This window comes from Lepidochelys olivacea (assembly GCF_965140295.1).
Source record: "Lepidochelys olivacea isolate rLepOli2 genome assembly, chromosome: 9".
Classification (NCBI taxonomy): Eukaryota; Metazoa; Chordata; order Testudines; family Cheloniidae; genus Lepidochelys; species Lepidochelys olivacea.
In genome coordinates this window covers 12,741,739-12,764,806 of record NC_140419.1, presented here as the reverse complement: position 1 = coordinate 12,764,806, position 23,068 = coordinate 12,741,739, and the positions used below count along the sequence as shown (strand labels likewise).

The following is a 23,068-nucleotide window of genomic DNA, read 5'->3' as shown; positions in this document are numbered from 1 at the left end:
ACTCTGCTCTCTGGGAGGGGCTTTATGCCATAACTGTCGTCAGCATCCATTTTAAATCTAAACACAGTCCTGACAAATTGAGCAGCTGGAAGCAAATAGTTACAAAAGAACACAGAATAGGAAAAGAAAACAAAAAAAGGGCAACTAAGTAGGGCAAATAAAAATGAGCTCTCAGAAGTATTTCAGGACTCTGTCACACCCTTTCTGCTAGTTTGTCAAACCCATAATTCAAACAGGAAAGATAATCTGCCTCTAATTTTGCTTACCAGGACAATGAAGAATGGTAAGGTGCAGAGCTGTAGAGCAAAGAACCTCCCCCTAAATCCGGGATTATACTCCTTCACAGAAAGGAGCCACTCAGTGACACGTCTCCACGTTGAACACTCACTGACACAAGGAAGTAATCTCAGGCTATCCACTTATTTGCCATGTATTCACTTTTGATGGTAGCAAATCCAGCATTGGAAGCAAGGAGGACTGGTAGTTTTTCTCCATTCTTTTCCTACATTAGCAATACAGTAACTCCTCACTTAAAGTCGTCCTGTTTAAAGTTGTTTCATGGTTACGTTGCTTATCAATTAGAGAACGTGCTCGTTTAAAGTTGTGCAATGCTCCCTTATAACATTGTTTGGCAGCTGCCTGCTTTATCCGCTGCTTGAAGAAAGAGCAGCCCGTTGGAACTAGCTGGTGGGGGCTTGGAACCAGGGTGGACCAACAGCCCCCCTATCAGCTCCCTGCTCCCCTAAGTGCCCTGTGCAGCAGCCGCCCAGCAGGCTATCAATTGCTGGGCAGTTCATCTGTCCCTCCCTGCACTGCCATGTGCCGCTTCTGGCCTCTGCCTTGGAGCTGCTCCCGGGAGCCTCCTGCTTGCTGTGCGGGGATGGGGGAGAAGAGGAGTGCTAATGTCAGGGTGTACCCCACCCCTGCTCCTGCCCCCCGCTTGCCTCATCTCCATAGAGCAGAGGGGGGAAATGACAGGGCTCAGGACGGAGGGCAGCAGGGGCTGTCTCAACTTGCTGATCTACTTAAAAAGGCAATGTACTCAGAGTGGAGTCAGCGTATTTAAAGGGGCCATGCTCATCTCTCTCTGTCTGCCATGCTGTCTCCCCTCCCTCCATTTGTGCTGCCTTGTAGAGTGTGAGGCTACATTAACAACTTGTTAACCCAGAGGTGGACAAACTATGGCCTGTGGGACCGTCCTGCCTGGCCCCTGAGCTCCCGGCCAGGGAGGCTAGCCTCCGGCCCCTCCCCTGCAGCACCGCCACTCCTACCGGGCAGAGCAGGGAGCACAGCTGGCTGCGGCAGGGCTGCGAGCTCCTGCTGCTCTGAACAGCATGGCAAGGGGGTGGGGGGGTAAGGGAGCAGGGGGTCCCTGGGGGCAGTCAGGGAGCAGTTGGATGGGGTGGAGGTGGGCCAGTCAGGGGATGGGGAACAGGAAGGGTTGGGAGTGGAGTCCCAGGGGGCTTGTCATGGGGCAGAGAGCATGGGGGGTGGGAGTCCTGGGGAGGCTGTCGGAGGCGGGGGTGTGGACAGGGGGCGGGGCAGTCAGGGGACGAGGAGCAGAGGGCAGTTGGATATGGGGTGGGAGTCCTGGGGAGGCTGTCAGGGGGCGGGGGTGTGGACAGGGGGCGGGACAGTCAGGGAACGAGGAGCAGAGGGCAGTTGGATATGGGATGGGAGTCCTGGGGAGACTGTCAGGGGGCGGGGGTGTGGACAGGGGTCCCAGGAGGGGGCAGTCAGGGGACAGGGAGCGGGGGGCAGGATGGATGGGGGGGTCACAGGAGGCGGTTAGGGGAAGGGGTCCCAGGAGGGGGCAGTCAGGGGACAAGGAGCAGGGGGGTTGGATGGGTTGGGAGTTCTGAGGGGGGCAGTCAGGGGGTGAAAAGTGGAAAGGGGCAGATAGGAGGCGGGGACCAGTCTGTTTGGGGAGGCACAGCCTTCTCTACCCAGCCCTCCATACTGTTTCGCAACCCCGATGTAGCCCTCGGGCCAAAAAGTTTGCCCACCCCGTGTTAACCCTTGAGGGCTCGGCTGTTCTAGTTCATCATTTAGCAGCAAGGCATTCCCTGGGAAATGTCCCACCCTCTTCCACCCCCTGACTTCAACATCTCAACCAAGCTTCACAATCATCATTCCTGTGTACAGTATTAAATTGTTTGTTTAAAACTTATACTGTCTGTGTGCCTGTGTAAGTCTTTTGTTTGGTGAAAAAAAATTTCCCTGGAACGTAACCCCCCCATTTACATTAATTCTTATGGGGACATTGGATTTGCTTAACATCGTTTCACTTAAAGTCGTATTTTTATAACTACAACATTATGTGAGGAATTACTGTACTCCAAATAATACAGCTGATAACCAACAATTTCACAGACAGATCAGTGTAACACCCAGACCTTTCAGGACTAGATCACTGCATAGGCAGTTTTTCCATCCCTGAGAGAGCTACCTCCCAATCCTTAAATTGCAATGTCAAATGTATGAAACTCACTTATCTGAAAGCCCCTTTTTTCAGTATCTCAACAGGGTCATATCTCCTGCTGCAATCAGGAGAACTGACTCTGGTTCAGGTAACAGTAAATTCCAGAAAAGTGAGTATTGGATAATTCAGTGAGAAGCATCCTTGGGGAGAGAAGCAATGTAAGTAAAAATCTTTAGCTAAATTGATCAGGCTAAGCAAAAATGCTTTAACTAAGGACATCTAAAAGAACAACTGTAAATCTATAGATGTGTATGTAAAATTGTATACCTCTGATTATTAGGGTTACCAGGTGTCCAGTTTTCAACTGGAATGCCCGGTTGAAAAGGGACCCTGGCGGCTCTGGTCACCACCGCCGACCAGGCCGTTAAAAGTCCGGTTGGCGGTGCTAAGACAGGCTAGTCCCTACCTGTCCTGGCTCCGTGCTACACCCCGGAAGCAGCCAGCAGCAGATCCGGCTCCTAGGTGGGGGGAGACACAGAGCTCCGCATGCTGCCCCCGCCCTGAGCACCAGCTCCACATGCCCATTGGCTGGGAACCACGGCCAATAGGAGCTGGGGGGGGGGCGGCTACGGGCGACAGCAGCATGCAGAGCCTCCTGGCCCCCTGTCTAGGAGCTGGACCTGCTGCTGGCCGCTTCCAGGCGCAGTGCAGTGCCAGGACAGGCAGAAAGCCTGCCTTAGCCCCGCTGCGCCACTGACTGGGAGCCACTCGAGGTAAGCCCGCACTCCAACCCCTGCCCCAGCCCAGAGCCCCCTTCTACACCTTGAATCCCTCATTCCCAGTCCAGAGCCCATACCCCCTCCTGCACCCTAACCTCCTGCCTCAACCCACAGCCCACTCCCGGACTCTAAATCCCTCCGCCCCACCCCCAGCCTGGAGCCCCCTCCTGCACCCCAAACCCTTCATCCCCGGCCCCAACCCAGAGCCAACACCCCCAGCTTGTACCCTATCCCACACTCCAACCTCCTCCCTCAACCCACAGCCTCCTCCCATATTCCGAATCCGTTGGTCCCAACCCCCCAGCCTGGAGCCCCCCTCCTGCACCCCAAATCCCTCATCCCCAGCTCCACCCTAGAACCCACACCCCAGCTGAAGCCCTCACCCCCTCCTGCACCCCAACTCCCTGCCCCAGTCCGGAGCCCCTTCCCGCACCCTGAGTCCCTCATCTCTGGCCCCACCCCACACCACTCTAACTGCACCCCCAGTTAGAGCCCTCACCCCCTCCCATACCACAACCCAATGAAAGTGAATGAGGGTTGGGGAGAGCAAGCTACCAAGGGAAAGGGAATGTAGTGAGCAGGGGGCGGGGCCTCAGGGAAGGTGCAGGGGTAGGGTGTTTGGTTTTGTGCGATTACAAAGTTGGCAACCCTACTGATTATAGTCCTTTCTCCATACTTGGTTCTTATGTTGCTTGTCTTCTTAGATTTTAAGTCCTTTGGGGCAATGACTATATCTTATTGGGTGTCTCTACAGCATCTACTACAATGGGGCCTTGATTCTGATTGAAGCCTATGGGTACTACTGCAATGTAAATGGTAAGTAAATATTAATGGATTAAGTTCATTTCTTTAACTGAAGTCTAGTCCACTCTCGCCTCCCTTTACCTTACTTAGATTCCTCTTCCTCGACTACTTTCCCCAGAAATTCTTTCAAGTCTGTGGTTTGGTATTTCCCCAATAATTTGAAGGCTTTGGTTGTTCAAGATATTGTTATAATCTTGGTCCTATTGTATTAGTGATACAGGTAAGGGGATTTGATTTATTAAATGCATTTTTAAACTTGACATTGCCCCTTTTAAAAAGGGCCTACTAGAAAAATGACAAAAAGTCAATCACCTTTTGTTTGGCTCAACCCAACCACCAAATGTATTAAAATACGAAGTATCAAGTTCTGCTATAAGAAAACAAAACAATGTAAATTGAAAAGGTTAAACGTCACAGCACCCCTACCACACTGAGAGACCATCATTGTGTCTGATCAAAAACCAAAGGGTCCATTGAACCTGTTTAACTCCCACTTGTGTTAATTAGTTGTTGACCCCAACTTTGAACATGAGTTTTCTAGATGTCTATATTGCCTTTTAAAACTACTCTGCGTTTTTTATCTGTAATTGAGTCCTTGAGGACCAATTTTCTGAGTGAAGATACCTTCCTGAAAGCTTTCACAATCCTATTCCAAATTACCCCACTGGCATTTGTTAATTTGATGCATGTCTTTAAAGACCAAACTGCAGGCGACTATCATTATTTATTTTACTGAATTTTAGAATATCTATCCTATTATCAGTATCACTGCTTGTTATGTGATTTGGACCAGGTAACTAATACCAATACAATATAAATTACACAAAGCAAATGAATGACAAAAATGTCTCCAAAAAGCATCCCACAGTAAATGAAATAATGTAAGGTTGAAACAAACTGGCTTTAAGTTTACTCCCTATATACACTACAAGTGAGATTTTTAAAAGCACTCAGCAACAGGCTAACTTTGCTTCTGTTAAAGTCAGCTTCACTGGGAGCAGATTTAGGTCACCATTTAATGCTTCTGAAAAAGCCCACCTTACAAGTGCAACTGTTTATGGAGTTTTGGCTTGGTTTGTTTTTTTGGTAGCTCATTTGACCCAATTCAACAAATACTGTTGAGTTGTGTCTACACACACTGTAGACACAGTCTGTGGACCTAAATAAATATCAGTACATTCTGGGAAGCTATCCCCCAATACTTCATCAGGGAAAAGAATACCCAGAGGTTATGTACACAGAGCAGCAGGCACAGCAGCACAAGGGGTAATGAACACTGAGATGTTATACTACAGAGAGATCGGGAAGAAAGGAGCTCCAACCAAACTGGTCACACAAACATGCTTAAAAAGTCCCATCTACACTGCCAAAAACAGTAGGCCAACCCAGTTAAAGAAAGACTACTACATGCCAGCCTAGGCTGCTAGCACGGTGATGCACTCCTAGATGCCATGGTTACCAGCAAGTGTTAATCTTGTTGCATGTGGATAAAACCACAGTTAAAGCCAACCACCATCACCAAATGGCTACAAACTTGGTTAAAAATGTGAAGTATATACACAGCTTTGTACTATTCCTTTAACATAGTACAGTTTCCAGCATAAACCACTAGAGGAACAATGATTTCCCAAGCTATCTGTCAGAATGCTTAACCATTCAGTCTACAAACACACTCCCCCATCATCCATTTCACAATGGATCCTATATGGAAGGTAGGGTCAGTTCTACTGCTAAAACACTGGGTGGATTTTAAAAGAATTGGTTCTTCATTTGAACTTGTGCTCATGTTTTTTTCTTCTAATTAGGAACATATTGTTTACATTTCAGTTGGAGATGCACTTTCAGAGATTTCTACATTGCTTGAGTTTTCACAACAAAAATTTACTCATTCAGTTTTGTTCTTTGTGGACTACAAAAGTCTTACATATCGATGGTATCTTGGCTACTAGACTCTCCCTTGATGTATTGCTTTTTTCCAGCTATAGTACTTGGAACGGGAGCCACAACCAAAATGAAAATAGAGTTAGTATAGATATCCCCCCACTCCTCACCCACTAACTAGGCTGCAGGATCATTCAGACCAGAATTTTAATTGACCTAAAGTGAAAAGCACAACAAAACATGTCTGATAACAGAGGTAGCAGAAGAGTGTAGACAAATGAGTCAGAGTGAGATTATATTTAAAGAAAATCCAGAACAATGAAATCCATAGGAATAAGGAAGCAAAGAAGCTAGCTATATGATCTGTGTGAGGGTGCTGGAAGAGAAACAGCCTTGGTCAGACCCAACAGCAACATAATGCACGAAAGCAATCTTCTGTCAATATCAGTTAATGTGTAACACTTGGAAATGGGTCTTCAGCAGACCATGATCTCAAAGCAGAAAAACAAAAATCAACATGTAAATTGTGTAGAAACAGCTTACATCCCCCCCAGATTGTCTTGAAAATTGCTGTGCTTCGGGGGGGAGCCCTGGTTAGGGCCAGCTGATCAGTTCTGAAGAAGATGTCTGAGCAAAGGACTCCGCTAAAAAAAAAATCATGTGGCATGATGGTCCTTATAATTGTGTGTACACGTGGGCTCAAACTATGAATGAGTCCCTCCAAACTACCATTACCCATTCAGGAAGCGTCCAGCACCCATTGCCTTGTTGGGTAACAAATATTTTAAAAGTTGTTGAGGGTAAAAGTGGGATCTACAGTGTGGTTGGAACTATGCTGATGAGCCAGAGAAAGCCATTTGCAGATGTGGAGCCAGACTGGGGTGTTGCAGCAAACCAAACTGTCTGGAGGCAGTCTGACATCAGTAACTGGATGGTTCAAGAGTCATGCTGTGACTTTTGAATCCGAGCAACACTCATCTACTGTGTGTTCAAGTCTCGCCTTCTAAGAATGTGTTGTGCACATTAATTGCCCTCTGCTCGCCATCTGCCCGCCATCTTTTCAGAAGTTTTGCCCTGAGAGCAAAGCTTCTGGTTTAAAAAACAATATTTAAAACTACTCTAAAATCCACATGCATACTCTGATGCATTATCGGGGCTAAGAGTAGTTGGTGGTGTAAATTTGGGGTTATTTGGCCCAGGGGTTCCTCTAATACAGCTCCCATAACAAGGAGTAACTATTAATGTTATATTGCTCTAAAACACACACACACACATATATACATATATGGAATTATCTTGAAAACTGGCATGCCACAACATGGAACATGGTAGAGTTTGTGGTGGAATTTGGAGTCATTTGGTCAAGGGGCTCCCAAGACATAGCTCCTTGTGAAAGAACGTATGGAAAAAAGTGTACAACCCCTTTAAAGGTAGAGGCTGGAGCCTACAGCCTGAGAACAATCAAGGAGACCCTGCCCCACTATGGAGCTGAGCTAGTTAAACACAGGAACAAAAAACTGAGGAGATAAAGGGGCGTGTCTACACTGCAATTAAAAACCAAGGGCTGGTCCACACCAGCTGACTCAGACTTGTGGGGCTACAGGGCTGTTTAATTGCAGTGTAGACTTCTGGGCTTGGGCTGCAGTCTGGGCTCTGGGATCCTCCCACCTCACAGGGAGGGGAGTAAAGCCAAGCAGGCTACAAGGGGTGGCAGTTTTTCTCTCTCGGGCACCAGGAGACAAGCCTAACCTGACTCACAGACTTGGTTTGTAGATTTTCTTTGGGAGCGCTGAACCAGATTTCTCTCCCAGACTTATTAAAAAGAGGACATGCTATTTGGTTAACATGTGCTGACTTCTCCTTGCCCCCCATAGTTAAAATGAACCTATTGCTGCTCCACTTGGAGAAAGTAAGGTGAAGCACACCTGCAGCACCACACTGGGCCACAAGGAGGCACAAAGGGACTGCCCATACCTTTACACTTGCTTAAATGAACTGCTCGTAATACTTTCAGATTCTTAGAACGCTTCTGGATGCACAGGTATGTAACCCTCATGAAAGGTATAGCATGGAGTGCCCGAGATAAGCTATTAAGTGATACCAAAGTCCAGTTTTAAGATATTTCAGAAGTTATTGCAATCTAAAAGCTTTAGCAACTCTGCTTAGTCAGTTCATTTCTGTGAAAGCTCTTGTTTCTTCAGAAACTCTTCTCTCAGGGATACTCACTGAGTGATGTACTCACATAGTAGCTTATCTCTGCCCCTAGAACTTAAGAGCCACAACTTTGACTCCTCTCCTCTGAAGTGTTGCATTCTGTGTATTCAACCCACCTTTCATTTAGTGTCTGGGGCCACAATGGGAATGCAATACTTTATATACAAGATACATGTAATGATGTGCTATAATGTGAACCAGACCTGAAATAACACGGAAGCTGTGACTGTATGAAAATGATTATTGTTCTGGTAGTGCAGAAGTCTCTCCAAATTAGTCAAACACCATGGCTGAGCACTGTGACTAATAGCATGGACTGTGCAGCTATGCCTATCTGTCACTCAAAAATCAACACAAAAGATTCACATGGATCAATTTCACCCCTCAAAGTGCTACAGTTTTGTGAGAAGGATCTGAAGGAAATGTCAGATTAGAAAAATTTTAGTCACGATACCATTTTTGAAACACAAATCTCCAATGATATTCCCCCACACACACACACACTCACCCCACAATCCACCTCCACAAACAGCTATAGGAAAATGAGGCAGTGCATAAACTACAGAACATTTAAAATGATACTCTAAACCCAAAACCACACAGTTTTTGTAGATCTTATTTACTCCCTGTTAAAATGGAAACCCTGCAGTAACCATAACTGTGGTGCCACTATCAACCCACCACATTAGGGTCAGCAGAAGGTAGAGTTGGTGATGCAAATTGGGGTCATTTGGTCAAGGAGTTCAGCAGATACAGTGCCCCCTGTAAGGACTTTTAACAATCAAACTGCTCTAAAATCGACATACATAAAAAGAGTGTCTTGTATCTATGTCACACAGGCTGGGTTAGAGTTTGGGGTGCAAAATTGGGGGGGGAATCTGATTCCCCAACGTACAACTCCCCACAACGAGCTTCTTTTAATTTTCAACATGCTCTAAAGTCCACATCCATAGTGCGATTATCTTGGATATTAGTCTGGCAGAACAGGGGCAGAGGTAAACTTCTGTGTCTAAATTTTGAGTCATTTGGTCAAAAAGTTTCCTGAGATACAACCTCCTACACTCAATAAGGAAATTATTTTAATATTCAAAATGCTCTGAAATCCATTTGACTCAGTGAGAGTGTCTTGAAAATTGATATTCCACAACAACTTTGGTGGCACAATAAGATCACCAGTGATCGATATAGACTGAACATCCACACACACCACTTTAAGGACCTAGCTAGAGGTTGTTCCAGATGGCACTCCACCTGCAAGGAGGCTACCTCCCTTTGGGATATGCCTTGATGAACAGGATTCCGTACAATGGCCGAGGTATACTTTGGAGAGAGGTCGGAGAACACTCATTGAGATTAATGAACCTGTTAACACTTCTCCAAGCTATTATGGTGTCAGGCTGTATTAATTTCCAGGAAGAGTTCTGATTCATCTCAGAACATCCCATAGAGATGAATGAGTCATTTCATACCTCTGAAATCCTCCAGTTAGATTCTCTTGCAGCTATGGAGATGGCTTTGTGGCTTCTTCAGAGTCAGGAGTCCACAGTTCTGCCCATTAATTCCTATCTAAGGAAATCCTCTTGGGTTACTGTTCCCTGTGTGGGAAAGGAGAATGTCCTGGTTGGTATACAGGTGACCTTTGTATCCACTGAGCTACTGTGCCTGGATCCTGGCCACATAAAAAGAAAAATCCCTGTTCTGGAGAGGAGCGAGAGGAGCTATCCTCTTTGTTTGCCTAATGCCTGGGTACTGGCCTACAATACTTGCAAAAATCTCTGGTCACTGGCAAAGAGCATTGTCCCATGTGGGTGGCTTCTCCTGCAGAGTCAAAAGGTGCTTATTAACTATATTTATAGCATCTCAATTGTGTTGATCTTCTCCTGCTGTAGGAACAGATTTATCTCAACACAGACTGGTAAAAGAAATATTACATATTTTGTAATCATTTAAAAGTACCACACTAGAAAGATGTTCTCAAATTGAAGTTGAATGCTGAAGTCAATATATGCATTTTGCTCCCCCTGAAAGCACTGCCAAATGAACATGATACATCATCCTTCCACTACTGTAGATGCGCCGTTCAACTAGTAGTCATTTCCAAACAAGTTGTTTTATAGGTCTATAAAAGTAGCCTCCTAACCTAAGAACTGCATGTTTGATCACAGTTCCATTTATTATGCTGCTTCACCTAAAAACATTTTTGCTATTGCTAGAGGAAAGTTCCCCATTTCCTCTGCAAATATTTTTTTTCCATCAGATTTAACAAAGTTACCATTTTGCCTTTGAGAAATTAGGAAGGTTTAAAGGAGGAAGTCCACAGGGTCAACAGGTCATACAAGAAATATTACAACAAAAATACAAACAAGCCAAAAATCATAGCAATGAGTGCTGGTACTGAAATTTAAAAAAAAAAAAAAAATCTATATAATATTGTTTTTTTTACCATGACATACTGAACAGGAATTTGAAACAAGAGAATGCTGAGTGTCCAGGACTGTATTTACAATCATGCCACTCAATTTGAACAGTTTATTCCCAAAAGAACATTGGCCCATAGACAGTAAGTTATCATCAGCAAAAACAATCAGCAGTTCCTTACAAGTTCCTTCTATGAAAGCTGTTCTGTTCTAAATCTTATCACCATGGTAACTTGACTGAATGCTCTCCTCAGAGTCTCACCTTTCCATTCCTACTTTCTGTTTTGGTTTTCATTGGAGTTCATCATAAAAGATTACACAATCTTATTTTTTTTCTGTAACATGTTTCCACCACTAATGGCAGAGGTATTCTAATGCCATCAAGAGTGACTGGAATTTAATCTTATTTAAGCTGTTCTGAGTATAATAGCTGACCTTCGATTTATCACCTTCCAAAGTACTTAGAAAAGATGAGCAATGTCAGGCATATTACCTACATTTTTTTCTAAAACAAAACAGTCAAGGCTTAGTTGCCACATCTTGCATTTATCAACCCACAAATTGTCAACATGCTCTTTAAAAACAAAAAAATCAACAATATAAGCACCAGTCTTCCTGATAGCTTATAAAGCCCTTAATAATCTAAGCCTGGGATACTGGGAAGCTACTACTAAGGATGGGGGAAGGGACATAATTAAAAATATATATTTAACAGGTCTAGAGATCCAGGAGGAAGAGGAACTATGCAGAGTGATTCAAGAGGACATAACTACAGCCAGTGAGAAGTTAGAAGGAAAATGTAGGCTGAATATCAGGGAAATCTTCCAAACAATGATATCATGCACATTGTGGAACAGCTTCTTAAGGTAACTGGTGGAAGCCCCATAGCTTGGAATATTTTAAATAAGAATGAAGAATAGACCTACTGTAGCAAGTAAACCTCCTTTGGCTGGGAGACAGAAGACTTCATATGCTCCCCTTCTTCGAGTTACTATATTTCTTGAATGAGAGTTCCTCCCATGCAGTCAACATTGGCTGAGTTATAGTTGCTGGAATCTCACTATTCAAAACAGATCAGGCCAGGAGAGAGGACTCCTGAGTTCAGGAACTTCCTCTATGGAATCCCCTGTCAGAGGATCTGTGCTAGAGTCCCTCAGCAGTTGTCTTCAGGTCTTGGTGACCTTCTATTCAGGTCAATATTTCTGCATCACTGTGAGCTAGAAGATTGATCACGGAACAGGAGCAAGGAATACAAGAGTTCTAATCCCAACTCTGATACTTATTGTCCAGCTTTGAGCAAGTCACTTAATTTCTCTCATTTCTCTTTCATTTTTTGAAATGGGTATAATACAACTCAAAAACCTCAAAAAGGTGCTGTAAGTCAATGTCTGTACAGCATTTTTAAATGAAATGTGCTATATGATTCTCATTATTACTACAATTATTCTCGTTCCTCTCATACACTTTCTTCCACCCTGCCTTTAGCTTGGTTTTACTAGAGCCACTAATAGCCTAGCCCACTGGGGTCCGCTTTATCTAATCATGGTTTTAAGATCCATGTGATGGGTGCTTTGGAAACAAAAAAAATGTGATAAATGTCTAATAAATATTCCATGATTTACACCTTTCTTCATTTTCAGTTCCAAAATATAGATTTTCTTTTTTCCTAAAGATCATATCACCATAGGTGCCGACACCGTGTGTGCTCCGGGGCTGAAGCACCCACAGGGAAAAAGTGGTGGGTGCTGAGCACCCACTAGCAGCCCCCCATCAGAATCTCCACCTCCCCCCAGCGCCTCTCCCTCCCCCCCAGCACCTCTTGCCTGCCACAATCAGCTGTTTCACAGCATGAAGGCTCTAGGGGGAGGAGCAAGGATGTGATGCGCTTGGGGGAGGGGCGGAACAGGTTGGGAAGGGGTAGGGCAGGGGTGCAGTGGGGGCACAGCCTGAGGCAGAGTTGGGTACATGGTAAAGTTGGCACCTGTGCATATCACTCTGTATCACATTTTGCTACTTTCTGTGGTGATAATAATAAAACGTGCTACTTAACCAAGCGTGCAACTGTTTATTGCTATAGCCGTTTATTACTATAGCGAGAAGAGTAAAATAAACGTTGTCAAAAATACCCCATATATTAATTTTATTTTTTGTTTGATATGTCACAGCCACCAAATATTGTGGCATGGCTCTTATTTGCTTAATAAATTAATAAAACCTTATTTCCTATTTTATACTTTCATCCATTTAGTTTTTTTTTTAAAAAAATAGCACTTTGTAATTAATAATACATCTTATTGTGTCATTTAAGCGCTATACAATATATAGAATTTGGCAGCATAATACTGAGATTACATAAATATCTGATTTACTAAGGTCCTGGAAAGTTACTATTTTTTAATTTAACTACTTGAACATTGGAACCATAAGAGATTCAATAACTTGAACTCTCCACTTTCTTTAGGACAAATATAGAACAGTGGCATTTATCCTGAAATTCTGTATCCAGTTCCCTCCCACCATGACCTCAATCCTAACCTAAAGAAAAAGAAGAAAGTACTCGTCAGATATGGCTGTATGGGAGGGTGATTGTGAAGCTAAGTTTGCCTCTCCGAATAAGTTTCCAATCGGTGCCATCCTTGGCATGTCTGTTTCACAATTTCCAGCAGTCTATGAGTGGACCACCATCTATGTTTTCATGCCAGTGCACTGCTTGTCAAGTCAAACAGATTAAAACAATGCTCAATATATTTTGGAGGGGGGGAGCATAACAATGTGGAACTTCAATCATTTATCAAAGCGTTTCTGCATCTTGCTGTTCCTCTAGTGCAGTGGTCACCAACCCGTCGATCGACCAGTCGATCCTGAGGATTCTCCCCGTCGATTGCAATCTCCGTCCATGCAACGGGGCTGACTGCCACTAAGGCAGGCTCCCTGCCTACCGTGGCCCCATGCCGCTCCCAGAAGCGGCCAGCACACCCTGGTGGCCTCGCGCGTGGGGGGGGGGGGAGAGGGGGGTTCCTCCGTACGCTACTCCTGCCTGCAAGCACTGCCCCCGCAGCTCCCATTGGCTGGTAATGGGGAGCTGTGGCCAATGGGAGCTGCGGGGGCACGCCTGCAGAGAGGGGCAGCACATGGTGCCACGTGCCCCCTTCCCCCCCAGGGGGCACACTGGCCCCTTCCGGGAGCAGCGTGGCCACCCATGATGCACTACTGGCGGTGGGGGGGAGGGAGAGAGGCCCAGCTCGTGATGGGGAGGATGAGCCTGCCTTACCCCGCTGCACCGCCCACCAGGAGCCGCCGGAGGTAAATGCCCCCCAGCAGGAGCCCGCATCCCAACCTCCAGCCTTGAGCCACCTCTTGGAGCCAACACCACATACCTCCTCCTGCACCCCGAACCTCCTCCTGCACCCCAAGCCTCTGCCCCAGCCCTGAGCCCCCTCCTGCGCCCCAGCCCTGAGCCCCCTCCTGCACCCATACTCCCTCCCAGAGCCCACACTCTGCACCCCAACACCCTGCATCAGCCCGAAGCCCCCTCCTACACCCAATTACCTCCTCCTGCACCCCAACTCCAGGTTCAGCCTAGAGCCCTCTCCCATACTGCGAAACCCCTGGCCCCAGCCCAGAGCCCGCACCCCCGTCCCAAACCCCAGTGAAAGTGAGTGAGAGTGGGGAGAGTGAGTGACGGGGAGAGGGGAGGATGGGGTGAGCGGGGAAAAGTCTCAGGGAAGGGGCAGGGTAGATCCTGGGTTGCCTTTAAATTCAAAAAGTGATCTTGGGCGTAAAAAGGTTGGAGAACACTGCTCTAGTGTCTGACTAACATAAAACTCGTATATAAAACTACAGGACAAGTGTTAGAAGCAGTTAATTAATAGCTTGGTTTTATATCAGACTGAGCTGAATTATATGCGTTATTGATAAACTATATTGCTGTTTATATAATGATTCAGAATACCTATTACTTCATACTTATTAACAGTATTGGCAAAAGTGAAAGGACAGCATTTAGTCTCAGAAACTACCCAAATACATTATAAAAGTAATCTATCATTTGTTTTACTTTGCAGGTGAAGGGTTAATTTGATTATTATAGCCCTTTAGACACATGGGCATAATAAAGCACAAATACAAAAGTCATGTCAGTAACCTAGGTGCTTTCCTTTCCCACTGCTAACTCCACTTTCACAGAGCAAAAGATATGGCCATAAAGGGTATGATAAGGAAACGGAAGTGAATTGTAGAAGTAATGCAAAATGAAACCCAGTACTGTATATGCACATATATGATGGGAAAATGTATGTACGGAGATGGTTTTACTTGGCCTGTTTCAGTTCCCCCGGATAGAGCAAAATTGCCAGTGGGGCAGGGATTTGATTTCATGTATGGTTCCGTGCCTGTGTATAAATATCTCATACCTCAGCTTTTTTTTTTTTTTTTTAAAAGTAGAGACACATATACAAATTTTAAATGGATGATTTTACTTGAATTTCTTTCTGTTAACTATCTAGGGTATAGGGACGGAATAATACATTCACCCTGGGTGATGAGGAAACACCCTCACAAGTGAGGGAACTGACACCATTAAAGTCTGCAGAATCCTCCATTTTTTGAAAATTAACTATCTAGCCCAATTATGAACCATGCTTAAACAGAAGCAGTATTTGAGTCTACAGATAAGGAGGTTTCTCACCTGTAACTGGAGGTTCTTCGAGATGCGTAGTCCCTAGCTGTATTCCACTGAGGGTTATGCATTCTCCAGCGTTGGAGAATTTAAAAGTAGTGTCCGTTGGTCTACACATGCGCCCTGGCTCGCCCCATGCTTCCGTCCAAGGTGATAAAGGGTGGGGCAGATCAACCACATCTCCAGTTCCTTCTCCACCCTGAATCAGACAGATCCGTAGCAAAGGGGAAGGAAGACAGGAAGAGAAATGCCATAGTGAAGGAGTTGTCTACCACATAGTCCTGCACTGAAGCATGGCAAGCTGGGATGGTGTGCACAGAGCTCCATGTGGCCACCCTACATATGTACATAAGTGGCATGTCCTGAAGGGAGGCTGCGGTCAAGGGTTGAGCTCTCATGGAATGAGCCTCACCCCAGTATGGGGAGTCAGGCCTGATAGTTGGTAACAGAGTTTAACGCAATCAAAAATACATTTGGAGATTCTTTTGGTAGAGATGGCTTAGCCCTTGAGTCTTTCAGCTACTGCAACAAACAGTGTAGGGGACTTCCTGATAGGGTTTGTTCTATGTAGGTAGAAAGCATGGACTCGTTGGTCATCTAGAGAATGGAGTCAACATTCCCCTGTGGATGTGTGAGGCTTTGGGAAGAAAACATATACATGAATGAATTGATTGATGTGAAACTGGAAGACCACCTTTGGTAAAAATTTGGGGTATAGATTTAGGGGGACGCTGTCCTTGTGGTAAACTATGAAAGGAGGATTTGCGATTATATCTCCAAGGCTGCCAACCCTTCTCGTGGAAGTGATAGTAACAAGGAAGGTGACTGACGAAAAGGAGGGACATGGAGTATGATGTTCACGGTTCAAAGGGTAATTTCATTAGCATGGAAAGAACTAGATTCAGGTCCCATTAGGGTGCAATCTTTTGGACAACTGGGAAGGTTCTGATGAGGCCTTTCCAAAATCTAGTAGTTAGTGGGTGTGTAAAGGTGGTGCAACCTTCCACTAGAGGGTGTAATGTGCTAATCACTGCCAGATGAACTCTCAAAGAGTTGAGGGTAAAACCTGATAACTCCAAAGCCAGAACAGAATCCAGAATGAGTGGGATTTCGGCTGACTGAGGTAAAAGCCCTTTTTGTTGGCGCCAAGATGGGAAATATTTCCCCTTGGCTCGGTAACATTGCCTAGTGGAGTCCTTCCTGCTGCTGGAGAGGATGTCTTGTACAGCCGGAGAGCACATGTGTTCTAAAAGCAGATGCCCATCCAAATTCCACGTTCTGATGTGGAGCACATGTGGATTGGGATGCTTGATCTTGCCATTGCACTGAGTCAGCCTGTTGGGGAAGTTGTGGAGGTGCATAGGTGGGCTGGCTGACATACGAAGGAGATTAAAAAACCAGAATTGTTTCAGCCAGCAAGGGGCAATCAGAATGACCATTGCTCTATCTCATCAGATCTTGTGCAGTACCTGAGGCAGGAGCAGCAGAGGAGGGAAGGTGTAGTTGAATTGGTCACAGCCTAGACAATCAGGGAATTTGGAGGAGGGTGCGAAAGAAGGAACTCAGACCCTGTGGCAGGGACATAGTTATGGCTTTCGGCCTCTTTGGGGTAGTTATGCATGTGGTAGGGGTGTGCCATACTGTCCTGGCAGGCTCCAGGATAGTGTTGTTAATTGGCAGTGCAATTCTGGCCAGTGCTGACGTATGGGGGATATCCAGCAGTTTATTCCGGGTATCTTGGATCTCTTCTGGGGAAATTTGGAGTTTCCCCATGACTCTCTGCCATAGTTCCTGATATTGCCTAAAGTCATCCGGCGGTGAAAGGGATGCTGCAGTCACCACTGCATCCAGAGAGGAAGATGGAATTCTTGCCAGGATCAGAAATCACCACCGGGATCGAACAAGGGGTTCTTCCTCTACCAGTGGATCCGAGTGCCTGCTAGGGAGGGAGGCAGGTGAAGGTTCTCTTGTGGACCAAGCCAGTTCTAAGGGGTGGTATTGGGATCAGGGTTCAGAGTATGACCAGTAGGTTGGATTTGAAGGAGGTTGTGATAGTCCCAACGGCATGAGGTACCAGTGACTCCAAGGTAGAAGTGGTGGATGCTGCAATGGATGTTGTGGTCTCCGTAAAGGCGCATAGGGATGAAAGGGCATGGCCAGTTCCTCTCCCATTTCTGATTCGTCGGCGGAGGAGAAAGTGGACTCTGTTTCAAATGTTGGTACTGTCAGAGCTGGCAGAAGCAGAGCAGATGGCGAGGGTCCTGTTCTGGGGTAGAATCCGTGGCAGAGAAATAGTCTCTCTAGAGGTGGAGGGACGTGAAGGATGCAGCGACTCCAGGTCTGGTAAGGCAAACACGTGTTGCAGCTCAGCTACAGATTAGATCTCCCCAGTGTCAGACACACCCTTCTCTTTGCCCGGTATCGGTGCCAGCACTATGGATTTTCCTGGACTGGAAGGTTCCCGTATCTTGTGGGGTGCAGTAATGATGGTACCGGTGGACCGGAGCTCAGGGTCACCGGATCCCATTGTTTGTGGGATTTCTTCTCAGGCCTATCAGGCTTAGTGCGAGTTTCATCACCATGGCTTGAACTCATGGAAAGGATGTTCACTTTCTCACGCTAAGTCCCATAGGAAGGAGAAGAAATCCCAGAAACAATGGGATCCGGCGGTCAATATTTAGACTACTTACTCTCTATGCCAGTAAGCCTACCTTCTTAGGGGGAATAGGGGTTGGTTTTTTTTTGTTTTTTGGCTTTATAATAAAATTGTAAAGTAATCTGGCAAGTCTGGAAATAAATTCAATTCTGCAATAAAACACAGAACAATACTTGGATTATGAGATTTGACAATCTTTAAAAATATTAAATTTATGAAGCTTGGGAGAGGGAGAAGACCACTACACACATGGTTGTCCCTCTTAAGTATACTATATGGTAAACATCCTTCCTCCACTGTGTGTATTCAGCTTATAGGCCCTCTATTTGTGGCCCCTGACTTCCCTCATTTATACACCAGACACAGCTATACCCCTCTTATTCCTGCAGCCAGGTCTTCTCTGAATGTTAACTTTGAACAAAGAAAAGCTACAAATGTACCATCAAGATGACAGCAACCATCTTAGCCAACAGCCTCAGGCTAATTCCTCCTCGATGTCATTTCTGGTGCTTTGATTATTAAAGAACACAATTTTTAAAGCAACCTTACACAGTATTTACTACAAAGTGCAGCAAATTTTTTCCAATTTTTACAGTGCCAGTAAAGGATTATTAATAGTATTAAACATTTATGTTGCAGGAAAGCTCAAGTGTCCATCAGGACTGGGGCCCTATCGTACTAGGTACGAGACAGCCTTCAAAGTTCCCTTAAAAATCAACACCATCTCACCACCAAAATAACCAGGCTGAGGAAATCCAAGGTATTTCAGCTGGTGGCAATGTAAACACATCTTTGAACATTATGCTAAACAAACTGTACTGTAGCAAATATTCAGATGAGCCAAACAGATCTGAAAAAAAATGAAAGCTGCGGCCTTAAAATATTTATAAAAACAAGATTTCAAAACTTCATATCCACCTTTTCAAATCAGGGCATGTGGTGGCAGGGATGCATGTCAAAAATATTTTTTTCTGGGCAGACAGGATTTTTCTCACTTCCAGGATAACATTTTAAGAAAGGAATTTGAAACCTAAAGAATTTATCCTCATTTATTTATTTATTTCAAGGGCTTATTTGATTATGTGGTTTGCATCATCACCAGGACTGGAAGAGTCAAGGAAATAGGAAAATTCTCCTTTGTTAGCAGATGTGTCCTTCTGACTAGTTTTGGAAGAATTTTACTCTTTCAGAGACTAAGTCCTTTTAGATCATTGCCTCAAGTCTCATATAGCATTTTAGTTTATTCCTGATTTAGAGGTATTGGATGATTAGCATATTGCTGAGTCACTTCTTTCTGTAAAGCAATTGAACTCAGGCACACTGGAATCCCTAGGTAGAAAATGCATAAGAGGATCAAACAAGACTGGATTGGCATCTAATTGCCACTTTGGCTCGATCAAGTTGCTGTCAGGTTCACTTTTATTCAGTTCAATGCCTGAGAAATTTCCAAACAAGGCAGAATGAGTCTGCCAAACTCTCATGTATATTCACACCAGAATGAGTACGCTTACTGGCCTGTTTCTAAGAAAGGGCCACTATTTGGGAAAGCTAAGAAAAACAACTCATTAGAGCACTAGAAGTAAAGCCTGTTCTCCTAGGAGACCACCGTGCCATGTAATAGAAAGTGCTATGAAACAAAAGTGATCAGCTGCAAACAAACACAGATAATTTACCAAACAAGAAACTAGTTGGCAGTTAAGATAAATACAAATTACCACGTGAACAACTAAACATATACTGGGGTGGGGGAGGGCTTATGGCCCACAAACTAAGGAGACAATTGAAAAAAAGTCTCTGACTTTATTTTGGTTTCATCAACAGAAAATTTAAAAGACGAAAATGAAAGATTGTGGATGTATCAGTCATGGCCTTAGAAAATAAACAAAAGTGGAATGAAAGATGATTAAAAGCACCTGAACAGAGATCTTTATGGACTCAGAAAATCCTTTATGGAAGAGAAACTGGGCAACAAGGAGAGGTGTTATAAAAGACTAGAGAGAAAGAAAGAAAATACAAACTTTTTCCAATTTGATCATCTCTGGCATAAAGAGGTGATTATATCTACAGGCTGACCCCCATGTCCCTTAAAAGACTCCCATTGACTACACTTGAGTTTGAATCAGGCTGCACTCACTCATTCGGAATAATAAATACAACATGTCTGAAAGAGAGGCTGAGTTCCACAAGTGCTTTCCCACAAAGACCAGAGTCCCTTCTCCATACACACTATGGTGTTCATAGACTCAAACTTTAAAAGGTCAGAAGGGACCATCGTGATCACCTAGTTTGACGTGCACATTGCAGGCCACAGAATCTCACCCACCCACTCCTGCAATAGACCCCTAACCTCTGGCTGAGTTACTAACATCCTCAAATCATTGTTTAAAGACTTCTGTGGCTTCTCCTCTCAAGGATCCTTTTCCCAAAAAATGTGGCCAGTTTACACTTTGGGGAGACACTCCTGGCTCACACAGACGTGCCTACACATATGAAACCAGATGATCTACAGCAGGGGTGGCCAACTGAGCTTGAGGAGGAGCCAGGATTTACCAAAGTACATTGCCGAAGAGCCACAGTAATACGTCAGTAGACCCCCACATCAGCTCTCCCCCCCCCCCAACTCCTCCCACCCACCGGAAGCCCTGCCAATCAGCGCCTCCCCCTCCCTCCCCACACCTGCCGATCAGCTGTTGTTTCATGGCATGCAGGAGGCTGGGGGGTGGGGGGAATGGGGGGAGAGGAGCAAGGGCATGGCAGGCTCAGGGGAGGGTGCGGGGCCTGTGGCAGAGCAAGGGGTTGAGCAGTGAGCACCCCCTGGCACACTGGAAAGTTGGCGCCTGTAGCTTCAGCCCCAGAGTCAGTTCCTATACAAGGAGTCGCATATTAATTTCTGAAGAGCAGCATGGGCTCTGGAGCCAAAGGTTGGCCAGGCCTGATCTACAGAATATTTCCCCTGATTTCCATCTTAACCAAATCATTAAAAAATTGTGCAGTATCCTTCCATATTAGATTTTAAGCTCCTTTAGGACCAGGACCCTGTCCTGTACATGTTTGAATAGAAGGCCATAGATATCTTGGGTGCAACATGACTATCAAAAAAGAAAAACCTAAGAGAATAATAATGTGTTTCTAACTGCTTCCACAATGACCAAACACAATGAGAACTACTGAGGAAGAAGGACTTTGAGTAAAGGAAACAAGACTATCTCCAAGGTTACCTGCTCCCCACTCTATAAAGGAATCTCCAATTATTGCTGCTGGAAAACTGAAAGAATTAAGGGGAGATGGGGGAGGAGTGCACTATTTTATTAGAGGGGAGCTATACAATCACAAACCTTTGTGATTTTATTTTCTAACACCACACATCTGCTGGTAGACAGACTATTTCAAAATCAAGAAGAATGTAATGGAAAGTTTATTTTTAACTGTATAGTTCTAAAAGGGCATTACGAGTCTATTATTGTCATACTATAATGATAATTGGCAATAAAAATCATGTTCTCTTCTCTTTCTCAGTTCCTGTTTCTTTGATGAGTGAAGAGTAAAAAGAAATTGTCACCCAATGCACTGTTTATTCAACACTCAAATTTCTTGAACCACAGTTTTCTTCTAACGCAAAACAGAAATGTTGATGACCAATTATTTAGCAATCCCAAGTCAAGCAAAAATTTTACATTTTACAGACACACACACACTTTACTACGTTATTCGTGTGAAAATCCAATTGTAGCAATCCATACAAATGAACATGCTGCATTAAGTCTACAGTTAAAAATCTGTTCTGACCGGACACAAAAAGATTTCTTGTAATGGTAATGTCACTAGAGCAGTGGTTTCCAAACTTGCTCCACCGCTTGTGCAGGGAAAGCCCCTGGCAGGCCAAGCCGGTTTGTTTACCTGATGTGTCCGCAGGTTCAACCAATCGTGGCTCCCAGTGTCCTTGGTTTGCTGCTCCAGGCCAATGGGAGCTGCTGGAAGCAGCACAGGCCGAGGGACATACTGGCTGCCGCTTCCAGCAGCTCCCATTGGCCTGAAGCAGCAAACCAAGGCCACTGGGAGCTGCGATTGGCCAAACCTGTGGACGCGGCAGGTAAACAAACTGGCCCGGCACGCCAGGGGCTTTCCCTGCACAAGCCACGGTGGAACAAGTTTGGGAACCACTGCACTAAAGCATACTTTCAGCTACTTTTTACATATATACCTGTAACAGTCTCCATAAAACTACTTGAAAGAATACTTAAATTAATATTATTGGTAGCTCCTTTCACTAGCATTAGAACTGATTTCAAGTACTAGATTAGAGTTTGTGTTTAAAAACAATAGTATCAAATAAGTGAAAAAGTTAAAGGCAGTTTGATAGCTATTTTAGTAGGCAATTTTGTGGCAAGGTTTACTGATAGACAGCCAGACCTAAGTTTTCAGAAGTAACTAGTGATTTTTTGTGCCCAATTTTGAAACACCTTAAAGGAGCTGGGTGGCTCTGGCTCAGCACTTTCTGAAATTCAAGACCCTATAAAACATGTCTCAGGTTTGGCACCCAAAAAATCGGGGCACCCAAAATCAAGTCTCTTTTGAAATTTTAGGCCATATGTTTTTATAAAAACACATCACTTACAAATTATGCGTGTAAATACATATACATATAAATACACAGAGACAAGGTGGGGGAGATAGTGTCTTTTACTGGACCAACTTCTCTTGGTGAAAGAGAGACGTTTTCCAGCTACACAGAACTCAGCCCTGAAGAAGAGCTCTGTGTAGCTCGAAAGCTTGTCTCTTTCACCAACAGAAGTTGGTCCAATAAAAGACACTACCTCCCTTACCTTATCTATCTAATATCCTGGCTAACAACAACACCTCAAGCAACATACACACATAGTTTCATTTTACTGGGGGGGGGAAACAAATCATATAGCAGTACTGCCACAGTTTTCATGAAAATAAAATTAAATTGTTTACCAAAACACTAACATTTTAATGTTAAATAATTTCATATTTGATTTTATACAGTCCAATTTACGCATACAAAAGCCAATACTAAAACAACTGCTTTCGGTGTATTTATTTGATCTGTCAAACCACATGAAAACAGGAAATCATCATGGTTTCAGTAGGTCTAGAGAAAACACTCAAAAATTATAACTGAAATATAATGAACTCACATTATGTAATAAGTCTATTGGTGAAAAAAAACAAACAGTATGTTTGCCCAAGACA

The 23,068-nt window shown here is 44.5% G+C and overlaps 1 protein-coding gene across 10 annotated transcripts in view; it reads right to left on the bottom strand.

Annotated features, from left to right (window-relative positions):
- Positions 1 to 23,068, bottom strand: part of TBL1XR1 (TBL1X/Y related 1) — a 170,807-nt gene that overhangs the window by 107,656 nt on the left and 40,083 nt on the right. For 3 of the 10 annotated variants that reach the window (XM_084638989.1, XM_084638995.1, XM_084638990.1), the window contains one exon: positions 9,570 to 9,695. The exons of 6 other annotated variants lie outside the window; for them this stretch is intronic. The gene's annotated coding sequence lies outside the window, so the exon portion shown is untranslated. Of the gene's footprint in view, positions 1 to 9,569; positions 9,696 to 15,204; positions 15,224 to 23,068 lie in introns of those variants that run through there. One more of the 10 variants, XM_084638987.1, reaches the window with a different exon arrangement.